The sequence below is a fragment of the Oryctolagus cuniculus genome, chromosome 18, assembly GCF_051225735.1.
Source record: "Oryctolagus cuniculus isolate XC-2025 breed Fujian yellow rabbit chromosome 18, ASM5122573v1, whole genome shotgun sequence".
In the NCBI taxonomy this organism is placed as follows: Eukaryota; Metazoa; Chordata; class Mammalia; order Lagomorpha; family Leporidae; genus Oryctolagus; species Oryctolagus cuniculus.
In genome coordinates, this window is record NC_142884.1 from 31,502,280 (window position 1) to 31,518,167 (window position 15,888).

Genomic DNA, 15,888 nt, shown 5'->3' on the forward strand with positions numbered 1-15,888 from the left:
TAGAAGGCTTGATTTAGTCACAAGGAAACCGGCTGTTCCCGGATTCATCCACCCCTCCAGCTGACTGCCTGTGGAATTCTGACTGAATTAACCTGAAAATCACAGTGAAACTCAGTTTGGAGGCAATTAATATCTGTCACCTCAGCCAAAGTGTTCCATTTTATTTTCATAAACACAAAAACTCACCTTGGTTATGTTACCTGTAGATTTCTAAGCTTCAAACGCCTATTTGTTGTGTGTTTTATTTCATAATGGCTATTCTGTACAAACTCTTCTTTGCATTGCATCAGAATACAAAATTTGGGAAGGAAGAAGGCAAAGCCAACTCAGACCCAGAAAACATTTGGGAAATTGCCACACAAGAAACCACAAATCTGCTGAGGTACTCAAAATAAGGACAGCAAGCCAGAACTGCAGCCAGCCAACAGCTGTGCCCTGATTGAAAAAGAACCTTCCTCTTCTGCCCTGAACTCAATATGCCAGCCTCAAAACCAAAGCTCACATCAGAAAATTCATTACAAACCATGATAAATAAGAAAAAAAGAGAAAAAAGCCAAAGAAATGCAAGAGTACTTTGTGATATTTGGCTGGATTTAGACAGAAGGAAACTGGCTGTTCCCAGATTCATCCCCCCCTTCCACAGACTGACTTTGGAATTCTGATTGAATTCACCTCAAAATCGCACTCACACTCATTTGGGAGGGAATTAGAATCTGTCCCCTCAGCAGAAGCGTTCCATGTCATTTTCCAAAACACAGAAACTCATCTTGGTCATGTTGCCTATGGATTTCTAATCCTGAAAGGTCAATTTGCTGTGTTTTTTTTTTTTTTCTTTCATAATGGCTACTCTCCAAAATCTTGCTTGTATTGCATCAGAATACAAAATTTGGGAATAAGAAGGCAAAACCGACTCAGACCCAGAAAACATTTAGGAAATTGGCACTCAAGAAACCACAAATCGGCTGAGGCACCCAAAACAATGACAGCAAGCCAGAATTGGAGCAAGCCAACAGCTGTGCCCTGATTGAAAAAGAACCTTCCTCTTGTGCCCTGAACTCAATATGCCAGACTGAAAATCGATGCTCACATCAGAAAATTCATTACAAACCATGATAAATAAGGGAAATGTGAAAAAGCCAAAGAAATGCAAGAGTCCTTTGTGATATTTGGCAGGATTTAGACACAAAGAAACTGGCTGTTTCCATATTCATCCCCCCCTTCCACAGATCGACTTTGGAATTCTGATTGAATTCATCTCAAAATCGCTCTCACACTCCATTTGGAGGGCATTAGAATCTGTCCCCTCAGCAGAAGCGTTCCATGTCATTTTCCAAAACACAGAATCTCACCTTGGTTGTGTTGCCTATGGATTTCTAATCCTGAAAGGTCAATTTGCTGTGTTTTTTTTTTTTCTTTCATAATGGCTACTCTGTCCAAAATCTTGCTTGTATTGCATCAGAATACAAAAATTGGGAAGGAAGAAGGCAAAACCAACTCAGACCCCGAAAACATTTAGGAAATTGCCACACAAGAAACCACAAATCAGCTGAGGCACCCAAAACAATGACAGCAAGCCAGAAGTGGAGCAAGCCAACAGCTGTGCCCTGATTGAAAAAGAACCTTCCTCTTGTGCCCTGAACTCAATATGCCAGCCTCAAAACCAAAGCTCACATCAGAAAATTCATTACAAACCATGATAAATAAGAAAAAAGAGAAAAAAGCCAAAAAAATGCAAGAATCCATAATGATATAGGGCTTGATTTAGTCGCTAGTAAACCGGCTGTTCCCGGATTCATCCACCCCTCCAGCTGACAGCCTGTGGAATTCTCACTGAATTAACCTGAAAATCACAGTGAAACTCAGTTTGGAGGCAATTAATATCTGTCACCTGAGCCAAAGTGTTCCATTTTATTTTCATAAACACAAAAACTCACCTTGGTCATGTTACCTGTAGATTTCTAAGCTTCCAACGCATATTTGTTGTGTTTTTTCTTTCATAATGGCTATTCTGTACAAACTCTTCTTTGCATTGCATCAGAATACAAAATTTGGGAAGGAAGAAGGCAAAGCCAACTCAGACCCTGAAAACATTTGGGAAATTGCCACACAAGAAACCACAAATCTGCTGAGGCACTCAAAACAATGACAGCAAGCCAGAAGTGGAGCAAGCCAACAGCTGTGCCCTGATTGAAAAACAACCTTCCTCTTGTGCCCTGAACTCAATATGCCAGCCTCAAAACCAAAGCTCACATCAGAAAATTCATTACAAACCATGATAAATAAGAAAAAATAGAAAAAAGCCTAAAAAATGCAAGAATCCATAATGATATTGGGTTTGATTTAGTTGCAAGGAAACCGGCTGTTCCCAGATTCATCCACCACTAAAGCTGACTGCCTGTGGAATTCTGACTGAATTAACCTGACAATCGCAGTGAAACTCAAGAAACCAAATTTCAGCTGAGGCACCCAAAACAAAGACAATAGCCAGAATTGGAGCACACCAACAGCTGTGCCCTGTTTGAAAAAGACCATTCCTCTGGTGCCCTGAACTCTATATTGCAGCCTCAAAACCAAAGCTCACATCAGAAAATTCATTACAAACCATGATAAATAAGGGAAATGTGAAAAAGCCAAAGAAATGCAAGAGTCCTTTGTGATATTTGGCAGGATTTAGACACAAAGAAACTGGCTGTTTCCAGATTCATCCCCCCCTTCCACAGACTGACTCTGGAATTCTGATTGAATTCACTTCAAAATCGCTCTCACACTCCATTTGGAGGGAATTACAATCTGTCCCCTCAGCAGAAGCGTTCTATGTCATTTTCCAAAACACAGAAACTCATCTTGGTCGTGTTGCCTGTAGATTTCTAATCCTGAAAGGGCAATGCGCTTTTTTTTTTTTCTTTCATAATGGCTACTCTCCAAAATCTTGCTTGTATTGCATCAGAATACAAAATTTGGGAATAAGAAGGCAAAACCGACTCAGACCCCAAAAACATTTAGGAAATTGGCACTCAAGAAACCACAAATCGGCTGAGGCACCCAAAACAATGACAGCAAGCCAGAATTGGAGCAAGCCAACAGCTGTGTCCTGATTGAAAAAGAACCTTCCTCTTGTGCCCTGAACTCAATATGCCAGCCTCAAAACCAAAGCTCACATCAGAAAATTCATTACAAACCATGATAAATAAGGGAAATGTGAAAAAGCCAAAGAAATGCAAGAGTCCTTTGTGATATTTGGCAGGATTTAGACACAAAGAAACTGGCTGTTTCCATATTCATCCCCCCCTTCCACAGACCGACTTTGGAATTCTGATTGAATTCACCTCAAAATCGCTCTCACACTCCATTTGGAGGGCATTAGAATCTGTCACCTCAGCAGAAGCGTTCCATGTCATTTTCCAAAACACAGAATCTCACCTTGGTTGTGTTGCCTATGGATTTCTAATCCTGAAAGGTCAATTTGCTGTGTTTTTTTTTCTTTCATAATGGCTACTCTGTCCAAAATCTTGCCTGTATTGCATCAGAATACAAAAATTGGGAAGGAAGAAGGCAAAACCAACTCAGACCCCGAAAACATTTAGGAAATTGCCACACAAGAAACCACAAATCAGCTGAGGCACCCAAAACAATGACAGCAAGCCAGAATTGGAGCAAGCCAACAGCTGTGCCCTGATTGAAAAAGAACCTTCCTCTTGTGCCCTGAACTCAATATGCCAGCCTCAAAACCAAAGCTCACATCAGAAAATTCATTACAAACCATGATAAATACGACAAAAGAGAAAAAAGCCAAAAAAATGCAAGAATCCATAATGATATAGGGCTTGATTTAGTCGCTAGGAAACCGGCTGTTCCCGGATTCATCCACCCCTCCAGATGACAGCCTGTGGAATTCTGACTGAATTAACCTGAAAATCACAGTGAAACTCAGTTTGGAGGCAATTAATATCTGTCACCTCAGCCAAAGTGTTCCATTTTATTTTCATAAACACAAAAACTCACCTTGGTCATGTTACCTGTAGATTTCTAAGCTTCAAACGCCTATTTGTTGTGTTTTTTCTTTCATAATGGCTATTCTGTACAAACTCTTCTTTGCATTGCATCAGAATACAAAATTTGGGAAGGAAGAAGGCAAAGCCAACTCAGACCCTGAAAACATTTGGGAAATTGCCACACAAGAAACCACAAATCTGCTGAGGCACTCAAAACAATGACAGCAAGCCAGAAGTGGAGCAAGCCAAGAGCTGTGCCCTGATTGAAAAACAACCTTCCTCTTGTGCCCTGAACTCAATATGCCAGCCTCAAAACCAAAGCTCACATCAGAAAATTCATTACAAACCATGATAAATAAGAAAAAAGAGAAAAAAGCCAAAAAAATGCAAGAATCCATAATGATATTGGGTTTGATTTAGTTGCAAGGAAACCGGCTGTTCCCAGATTCATCCACCACTAAAGCTGACTGCCTGTGGAATTCTGACTGAATTAACCTGACAATCGCCATGAAACTCAAGAAACCAAATATCAGCTGAGGCACCCAAAACAAAGACAATAGCCAGAATTGGAGCACACCAACAGCTGTGCCCTGTTTGAAAAAGACCATTCCTCAGGTGCCCTGAACTCTATATTGCAGCCTCAAAACCAAAGCTCACATCAGAAAATTCATTACAAACCATGATAAATTAGGGAAATGTGAAAAAGCCAAAGAAATGCAAGAGTCCTTTGTGATATTTGGCAGGATTTAGACACAAAGAAACTGGCTGTTTCCAGATTCATCCCCCCCTTCCACAGACTGACTTTGGAATTCTGATTGAATTCACCTCAAAATCGCTCTCACACTCCATTTGGAGGGAATTAGAATCTGTCCCCTCAGCAGAAGCGTTCTATGTCATTTTCCAAAACACAGAAACTCATCTTGGTCGTGTTGCCTGTAGATTTCTAATCCTGAAAGGGCAATGCGCTGTGTTTTTTTTTTTTTTCTTTCTTTCATAATGGCTACTCTCCAAAATCTTGCTTGTATTGCATCAGAATACAAAATTTGGGATTAAGAAGGAAAAACCGACTCAGACCCAGAAAACATTTAGGAAATTGGCACTCAAGAAACCACAAATCGGCTGAGGCACCCAAAACAATGACAGCAAGCCAGAATTGGAGCAAGCCAACAGCTGTGCCCTGATTGAAAAAGAACCTTCCTCTTGTGCCCTGAACTCAATATGCCAGCCTCAAAACCAAAGCTCACATCAGAAAATTCATTACAAACCATGATAAATAAGGGAAATGTGAAAAAGCCAAAGAAATGCAAGAGTCCTTTGTGATATTTGGCAGGATTTAGACACAAAGAAACTGGCTGTTTCCAGATTCATCCCCCCCTTCCACAGACTGACTTTGGAATTTTGATTGAATTCACCTCAAAATCGCTCTCACACTCCATTTGGAGGGAATTAGAATCTGTCACCTCAGCAGAAGCGTTCCATGTCATTTTCCAAAACACAGAATCTCACCTTGGTTGTGTTGCCTATGGATTTCTAATCCTGAAAGGTCAATTTGCTGTGTTTTTTTTTTTCTTTCATAATGGCTACTCTGTCCAAAATTTTACTTGTATTGAATCAGAATACAAAATTTGGGAAGGAAGAAGACAAAACCAACTCAGACCCCGAAAACATTTAGGAAATTGCCACACAAGAAACCACAAATCAGCTGAGGCACCCAAAACAATGACAGCAAGCCAGAAGTGGAGCAAGCCAACAGCTGTGCCCTGATTGAAAAAGAACCATCCTCTTGTGCCCTGAACTCAATATGCCAGCCTCAAAACCAAAGCTCACATCAGAAAATTCATTACAAACCATGATAAATAAGAAAAAAGAGAAAAAAGCCAAAGAAATGCAAGAATCCATAATGATATAGGGCTTGATTTAGTCGCTAGGCAACCGGCTGTTCCCGGATTCATCCACCCCTCCAGCTGACTGCCTGTGGAATTCTGACTGAATTAACCTGAAAATCACAGTGAAACTCAGTTTGGAGGCAATTAATATCTGTCACCTCAGCCAAAGTATTCCATTTTATTTTCATAAACACAAAAACACACCTTGGTCATGTTACCTGTAGATTTCTAAGCTTCAAACACCTATTTTTTGTGTTTTTTATTTCATAATGGCTACTCTGTGCAAACTCTTCTTTGCATTGCATCAGAATACAAAATTTGGGAATAAGAAGGCAAAACCGACTCAGACCCAGAAAACATTTAGGAAATTGCCACTCAAGAAACCAGAAATCGGCTGAGGCACTCAAAACAATGACAGCAAGCCAGAATTGGAGCAAGCCAACAGCTGTGCCCTGATTGAAAAAGAACCTTCCTCTTGTGCCCTGAACTCAATATGCCAGCCTCAAAACCAAAGCTCACATCAGAAAATTCATTACAAACCATGATAAATAAGGGAAATGTGAAAAAGCCAAAGAAATGCAAGAGTCCTTTGTGATATTTGGCAGGATTTAGACACAAAGAAACTGGCTGTTTCCAGATTCATCCCCCCCTTCCACAGACTGACTCTGGAATTCTGATTGAATTCACCTCAAAATCGCTCTCACACTCCATTTGGAGGGAATTAGAATCTGTCCACTCAGCAGAAGCGTTCCATGGCATTTTCCAAAACACAGAATCTCACCTTGGTTGTGTTGCCTATGGATTTCTAATCCTGAAAGGTCAATTTGCTGTGTTTTTTTTTTTTCTTTCATAATGGCTACTCTGTCCAAAATTTTGCTTGTATTGCATCAGAATACAAAATTTGGGAAGGAAGAAGGCAAAACCAACTCAGACCCCGAAAACATTTAGGAAATTGCCACACAAGAAACCACAAATCAGCTGAGGCACCCAAAACAATGACAGCAAGCCAGAAGTGGAGCAAGCCAACAGCTGTGCCCTGATTGAAAAAGAACCTTCCTCTTGTGCCCTGAACTCAATATGCCAGCCTCAAAACCAAAGCTCACATCAGAAAATTCATTACAAACCATGATAAATAAGAAAAAAGCCAAAAAATGCAAGAATCCATAATGATATATGGCTTGATTTAGTCGCTAGGAAACCGGCTGTTCCCGGATTCATCCACCCCTCCAGCTGACTGCCTGTGGAATTCTGACTGAATTAACCTGAAAATCACAGTGAAACTCAGTTTGGAGGCAATTAATATCTGTCACCTCAGCCAAAGTGTTCCATTTTATTTTCATAAACACAAAAACTCACCTTGGTCATGTTACCTGTAGATTTCTAAGCTTCAAACGCCTATTTGTTGTGTTTTTTTATTTCATAATGGCTATTCTGTACAAACTCTTCTTTGCATTGCATCAGAATACAACATTTGGGAAGGAAGAAGGCAAAGCCAACACAGACCCTGAAAACATTTGGGAAATTGCCACACAAGAAACCACAAATTGGCTGAGGCACTCAAAACAATGACAGCAAGCCAGAAGTGGAGCAAGCCAACAGCTGTGCCCTGATTGAAAAAGAACCATCCTCTTGTGCCCTGAACTCAATATGCCAGCTTTAAAACCAAAGCTCACATCAGAAAATACATTACAAACCATGATAAATAAGAAAAAAGAGAAAAAAGCCAAAGAAATGCAAGAATCCATAATGATATTGGGTTTGATTTAGTTGCAAGGAAACCGGCTGTTCCCAGATTCATCCACCACTAAAGCTGACTGCCTGTGGAATTCTGACTGAATTAACCTGACAATCCCAGTGAAACTCAAGAAACCAAATTTCAGCTAAGGCACCCAAAACAAAGACAATAGCCAGAATTGGAGCACACCAACAGCTGTGCCCTGTTTGAAAAAGACCATTCCTCCGGTGCCCTGAACTCAATATGCCAGCCTCAAAACCAAAGCTCACATCAGAAAATTCATTACAAACCATGATAAATAAGGGAAATGTGAAAAAGCCAAAGAAATGCAAGAGTCCTTTGTGATATTTGGCAGGATTTAGACACAAAGAAACTGGCTGTTTCCAGATTCATCCCCCCCTTCCACAGATCGACTTTGGAATTCTGATTGAATTCACCTCAAAATCGCTCTCACACTCCATTTGGAGGGCATTAGAATCTGTCCCCTCAGCAGAAGCGTTCCATGTCATTTTCCAAAACACAGAAACTCATCTTGGTTGTGTTGCCTGTGGATTTCTAATCCTGAAAGGGCAATGTGCTGTGTTTTTTTTTTTTTCTTTCATAATGGCTACTCTCCAAAATCTTGCTTGTATTGCATCAGAATACAAAATTTGGGAATAAGAAGGCACAACCGACTCAGACCCAGAAAACATTTAGGAAATTGGCACTCAAGAAACCACAAATCGGCTGAGGGACCCAAAACAATGACAGCAAGCCAGAATTGGAGCAAGCCAACAGCTGTGCCCTGTTTGAAAAAGAACCTTCCTCTTGTGCCCTGAACTCAATATGCCAGCCTCAAAACCAAAGCTCACATCAGAAAATTCATTACAAACCATGATAAATAAGGGAAATGTGAAAAAGCCAAAGAAATGCAAGAGTCCTTTGTGATATTTGGCAGGATTTAGACACAAAGAAACTGGGTGTTTCCAGATTCATCCCCCCCTTCCACAGACTGACTTTGGAATTCTGATTGAATTGACCTCAAAATCGCACTCACACTCCATTTGGAGGGAATTAGAATCAGTCCCCTCAGCAGAAGCGTTCCATGTCATTTTCCAAAACACAGAATCTCATCTTGGTTGTGTTGCCTATGGATTTCTAATCCTGAAAGGTCAATTTGCTGTGTTTTTTTTTTTTCTTTCATAATGGCTACTCTGTCCAAAAGCTTGCTTGTATTGCATCAGAATACAAAATTTGGGAATAAGAAGGCAAAACCAACTCAGACCCCAAAAACATTTAGTAAATTGCCACACAAGAAACCACAAATCAGCTGAGGCACCCAAAACAATGACAGCAAGCCAGAAGTGGAGCAAGCCAACAGCTGTGCCCTGATTGAAAAAGAACCTTCCTCTTGTGCCCTGAACTCAATATGCCAGCCTCAAAACCAAAGCTCACATCAGAAAATTCATTACAAACCATGATAAATAAGAAAAAAGAGAAAAAAGCCAAAAAAATGCAAGAATCCATAATGATATAGGGCTTGATTTAGTCGCTAGTAAACCGGCTGTTCCCGGATTCATCCACCCCTCCAGCTGACTGCCTGTGGAATTCTGACTGAATTCACCTGAAAATCGCAGTGAAACTCAGTTTGGAGGCAATTAATATCTGTCACCTCAGCCAAAGTATTCCATTTTATTTTCATAAACACAAAAACTCACCTTGGTCATGTTACCTGTAGATTTCTAAGCTTCAAACACCTATTTTTTGTGTTTTTTATTTCATAATGGCTATTCTGTGCAAACTCTTCTTTGCATTGCATCAGAATACAAAATTTGGGAATAAGAAGGCAAAGCCGACTCAGACCCAGAAAACATTTAGGAAATTGCCACTCAAGAAACCAGAAATCGGCTGAGGCATCCAAAACAATGACAGCAAGCCAGAAGTGGAGCAAGCCAACAGCTGTGCCCTGATTGAAAAAGAACCTTCCTCTTGTGCCCTGAACTCAATATGCCAGCCTCAAAACCAAAGCTCACATCAGAAAATTCATTACAAACCATGATAAATAAGAAAAAAGAGAAAAAAGCCAAAAAAATGCAAGAATCCATAATGATATAGGGCTTCATTTAGTCACTAGGAAACCGGCTGTTCCCGGATTCATCCACCCCTCCAGTTGACTGCCTGTGGAATTCTGACTGAATTAACCTGAAAATCACAGTGAAACTCAGTTTGGAGGCAATTAATATCTGTCACCTCAGCCAAAGCGTTCCATATTATTTTCATAAACACAAAAACTCACCTTGGTCATGTTACCTGTAGATTTCTAAGCTTCAAACACCTATTTTTTGTGTTTTTTATTTCATAATGGCTATTCTGTTCAAACTCTTCTTTGCATTGCATCAGAATACAAAATTTGGGAATAAGAAGGCAAAGCCAACTCAGACCCTGAAAACATTTGGGTAATTGCCACACAAGAAACCACAAATTGGCTGAGGCACTCAAAACAATGACAGCAAGCCAGAAGTGGAGCAAGCCAACAGCTGTGCCCTGATTGAAAAAGAACCATCCTCTTGTGCCTTGAACTCCATATTGCAGCCTCAACCAAAGCTCACATCAGAAAATTCATTACAAACCATGATAAATAAGAAAAAAGAGAAAAAAGCCAAAGAAATCTAAGAATCCATAATGATATTGGGTTTGATTTAGTTGCAAGGAAACCGGCTGTTCCCAGATTCATCCACCACTAAAGCTGACTGCCTGTGGAATTCTGACTGAATTAACCTGACAATTGCAGTGAAACTCAAGAAACCAAATTTCAGCTGAGGCACCCAAAACAAAGACAATAGCCAGAATTGGAGCACACCAATAGCTGTGCCCTGTTTGAAAAAGACCATTCCTCTGGTGCCCTGAACTCTATATTGCAGCCTCAAAACCAAAGCTCACATCAGAAAATTCATTACAAACCATGATAAATAAGGGAAATGTGAAAAAGCCAAAGAAATGCAAGAGTCCTTTGTGATATTTGGCTGGATTTAGACACAAAGAAACTGGCTATTTCCAGATTCATCCCCCCCTTCCACAGACTGACTCTGGAATTCTGATTGAATTCACCTCAAAATCACACTCACACTCATTTGGGAGGGAATTAGAATCTGTCCCCTCAGCAGAAGCGTTCTATGTCATTTTCCAAAACACAGAAACTCATCTTGGTCGTGTTGCCTGTAGATTTCTAATCCTGAAAGGGCAATGCGCTGTGTTTTTTTTCTTCTTTCTTTCATAATGATTACTCTCCAAAATCTTGCTTGTATTGCATCAGAATACAAAATTTGGGAATAAGAAGGCAAAATCGACTCAGACCCAGGAAACATTTAGGAAATTGGCACTCAAGAAACCACAAATCGGCTGAGGCACCCAAAACAATGACAGCAAGCCAGAATTGGAGCAAGCCAACAGCTGTGCCCTGATTGAAAAAGAACCTTCCTCTTGTGCCCTGAACTCAATATGCCAGCCTCAAAACCAAAGCTCACATCAGAAAATTCATTACAAACCATGATAAATAAGGGAAATGTGAAAAAGCCAAAGAAATGCAAGAGTCCTTTGTGATATTTGGCAGGATTTAGACACAAAGAAACTGGCGGTTTCCAGATTCATCCCCCCCTTCCACAGACTGACTTTGGAATTCTGATTGAATTCACCTCAAAATCGCTCTCACACTCCATTTGGAGGGAATTAGAATCTGTCACCTCAGCAGAAGCGTTCCATGTCATTTTCCAAAACACAGAATCTCACCTTGGTTGTGTTGCCTATGGATTTCTAATCCTGAAAGGTCAATTTGCTGTGTTTTTTTTTTTTTCTTTCATAATGGCTACTCTGTCCAAAATCTTGCTTGTATTGCATCAGAATACAAAATTTGGGAAGGAAGAAGGCAAAACCAACTCAGACCCCGAAAACATTTAGGAAATTGCCACACAAGAAACCACAAATCAGCTGAGGCACCTAAAACAATGACAGCAAGCCAGAAGTGGAGCAAGCCAACAGCTGTGCCCTGATTGAAAAAGAACCTTCCTCTTGTACCCTGAACTCAATACGCCAGCCTCAAAACCAAAGCTCACATCAGAAAATTCATTACAAACCATGATAAATAAGAAAAAAGAGAAAAAAGCCAAAGAAATGCAAGAATCCATAATGATATAGGGCTTGATTTAGTCGCTAGGAAACCGGCTGTTCCCGGATTCATCCACCCCTCCAGCTGACTGCCTGTGGAATTCTGACTGAATTAACCTGAAAATCACAGTGAAACTCAGTTTGGAGGCAGTTAATATCTGTCACCTCAGCCAAAGTGTTCCATTTTTTTTTCCAAAACACAAAAACTCACCTTGGTCATGTTACCTGTAGATTTCTAAGCTTCAAATGCCTATTTGTTGGGTTTTTTATTTCATAATGGCTACTCTATACAAACTCTTCTTTGCATTGCATCAGAATACAAAATTTGGGAAGGAAGAAGGCAAAGCCAACTCAGACCCTGAAAACATTTGGGAAATTTCCACACAAGAAACCACAAATCGGCTGAGGCACTCAAAACAATGACAGCAAGCCAGAAGTGGAACAAGCCAACAGCTGTGCCCTGATTGAAAAAGAACCATCCTCTTGTGCCCTGAACTCCATATTGCAGCCTCAAAACCAAAGCTCACATCAGAAAATTCATTACAAACCATGATAAATAAGAAAAAAGTGAAAAAGCCAAAGAAATGCAAGAATCCATAATGATATTGGGTTTGATTTAGTTGCAAGGAAACTGGCTGTTCCCAGATTCATCCACCACTAAAGCTGACTGCCTGTGGAATTCTGACTGAATTAACCTGACAATTGCAGTGAAACTCAAGAAACCAAATTTCAGCTGAGGCACCCAAAACAAAGACAATAGCCAGAATTGGAGCAAACCAACAGCTGTGTCCTGTTTGAAAAAGACCATTCCTCCGGTGCCCTGAACTCTATATTGCAGCCTCAAAACCAAAGCTCACATCAGAAAATTCATTACAAACCATGATAAATAAGGGAAATGTGAAAAAGCCAAAGAAATGCAAGAGTCCTTTGTGATATTTGGCAGGATTTAGACACAAAGAAACTGGCTGTTTCCAGATTCATCCCCCCCTTCCACAGACTGACTCTGGAATTCTGATTGAATTCACCTCAATATCGCACTCACACTCATTTGGGAGGGAATTAGAATCTGTCCCCTCAGCAGAAGCGTTCTATGTCATTTTCCAAAACACAGAAACTCATCTTGGTCGTGTTGCCTGTAGATTTCTAATCCTGAAAGGGCAATGCGCTGTGTTTTTTTTTTTCTTTCTTTCATAATGATTACTCTCCAAAATCTTGCTTGTATTGCATCAGAATACAAAATTTGGGAATAAGAAGGCAAAACCGACTCAGACCCAGGAAACATTTAGGAAATTGGCACTCAAGAAACCACAAATCGGCTGAGGCACCCAAAACAATGACAGCAAGCCAGAATTGGAGCAAGCCAACAGCTGTGCCCTGATTGAAAAAGAACCTTCCTCTTGTGCCCTGAACTCAATATGCCAGCCTCAAAACCAAAGCTCACATCAGAAAATTCATTACAAACCATGGTAAATAAGAAAAATGAGAAAAAAGCCAAAAAATGCAAGAATCCATGATGATATTGGACTTGATTTAGTCTCAAGAAAACCGAATGTTCCCGGATTCATCCACACCTCCAGCTGATGCCTGTGGAATTCTGTCTGAATTAACCTGAAAATCACAGTGAAACTCATTTTGGAGGCAATTAATATCTGTCACCTCAGCCAAAGTGTTCCATTTGATTTTCCAAAACACAAAAACTCACCTTGGTCGTGTTACCTGTAGATTTATATTCTTCAAATGCCCATTTGTAATGTTTTTTATTTCATAATGGCTACTCTGTCCAAACTCTTGTTTGTGTTGCGTCAGAATACAGAATTTGGGAATGAAGAAGGCAAAGCCAACTCAGACCCCGAAAACATTTAGGAAATTGCCACACAAGAAACCACAAATCGGCTGAGGCACCCAAAACAATGACAGCAAGCCAGAATTGAAGCAGGCCAACAGCTATGCCCTGTTTGAAAAAGACCATTCCTCCTGTGCACTGAACTCTATATTGCAGCCTCAAAACCAAAGCTCACATCAGAAAATTCATTACAAACCATGATAAAAAGAAAAAAGAGAAAGAAGCCAAAGAAATGCAAGAGTCCTTTGTGATATTGGGCTTGATTTAGTTGCAAGGAAACCAGCTGTTCCCGGATTCATCCACCCCTCCTAGCTGACTGGCTGTGGAATTCTGATTGAATTCACCTGAAAATCGCACTCACTCTCGATTTGGAGGAAATTAATATCTGCCCCTCAGTGGAAGGGTTCTATGTCATTTTCCAAAACCCAAAAACTCATCTTGGTCATGTTGCCTATGATTTCTAATCATGAAAACCCAATATGTTCTGTTTTTCAATTTCCTGATGGATCCTCGTTCTAAACCCTTGTTTGTATTGCATCAGAATACACAATTTGAAAAGGAAAAAGGCAAAACCAACTCAGACCAACAAAGCATTTAGGAAAAAGTCGCTCAAAATGAAAAATTGCCTGAGGCACCCAAAGCAATTACAGAAAGCCAGAATTGGAGAGAAACAACAGCTGTGCCCTAATTGAAAAAGACCATTCCTCTGGTTCCCTGAACTCCTTAAGCCAGCCTCAAAACCACAACCCACATCAGAAAATTTATTACAAACCATGATAAATAAGAAAATGTGAAAAATGCAAAAAAGAAAAAGAAATGCAAGAGTCCTTCGTGATATGGCGCTTGTTTTAGTACAAGGAAACCAGCTGTTTCCGGATTCATCCACCCCTCCCAGCTGACTGACTGTGGAATTCTGATTGTATTCACCTGAAAAGAGAGAACATTTATAAGTATATTGGGACTGTGGAACCTGTCATTTACCAATCACATGTTAGACTGAATCATAGACCAAATATAGGGAAGAAATCCTATGCATGTAAACCTTGTGGGAATTCATTCAGTATTAAATACCCTCCATCACAGCACTCATATTGTGGAAAACCCTCATGTGTGTAATGATTGTGTGGAAACCACTCACCAGAAGTCAGATCTCATTAGACATCAGAGAATTCACACAGGGTTGAAATCTTACAAATCTAATGACTGTGGGAAGTTCTTTGGCCAGAAGAAACACCTCATAAATCATCAGAGAATTCACACAGGTGAGAAACCTTTTGAATGTAATGACTGTGGAAAATCCTTTGGCCAGAAGGCAAACCTCATAAATCATCAGAGAATTCACACAGGTGAGAAACCTTATGAATGCAATTACTATGGAAAATCCTTTGGCCAGAAGGCAAACCTCATAAATCATCAGAGAATTCACAGAGGGGAGAAACCTTATGAATGCAATCATTGTGGAAAAGCCTTTGCTGAGAAATCAAAGCTCACAAAGCATCAGACAATTTGTACTGGGGGAAACCTTATGATTGCAATGACTGTGGAAAAACCTTTGCTGAGAAGTCAAACCTCAGAAAGTATCAGAGCCTTCACACCATGGAGAAAGCTTATAAATGAAATGACTGTGGAAAAGCCTTTGGTCCCATCCTTGCATACCAAGGATAAATCCCACTTGGTCTGGGTGGATGATCTTTCCGATGCATTGTTGGATTCAATTGGCCAGAATTCTGTTGCAGATCTTTGCATGTATGTTCATCAGGGAAATTGGTCTATAATTACTTTCTTTGTTGCACTTTTTTCAAGTTTAGGAATGAAGGTGATGTTGGCTTCATAGAAAGAATTTGGGAGAATCGCCTCTCTCACAATTGTTTTGAATAACTTGAGAAGAATTGCAGTTAGTGCTTTAAATGTCTGTTAGAATTCAGCAGTGAAGCCTTCCAGTTTTGGGGTTTTCTTGGTAGTGATGGTCTTTATTACTGGTATCATTTCCATCTGGTTATGTGTGTGTTTAGGTTTTCTATATCTTTGTTGCTCAATTTAGGTAGGTTTTATGGATGGAAGGATGGTGGAAAGCCTCTTTGCTGTACTTCATAACTCATAAGATATCAGAGTATCCACACAGGGAATTTTCTACTTGACCTTTTTGTGCAAGTTATATCTCATGAAATATTAGAGAATTCACCAAGGGGAGAAATGCATGAATATAATACATGTGAATAGCCTTTGTGGTGCAAATCAGACCTCATCAAACATAAAAGAATTCTCATGGGGAGCAATTTTATGAATGTAATG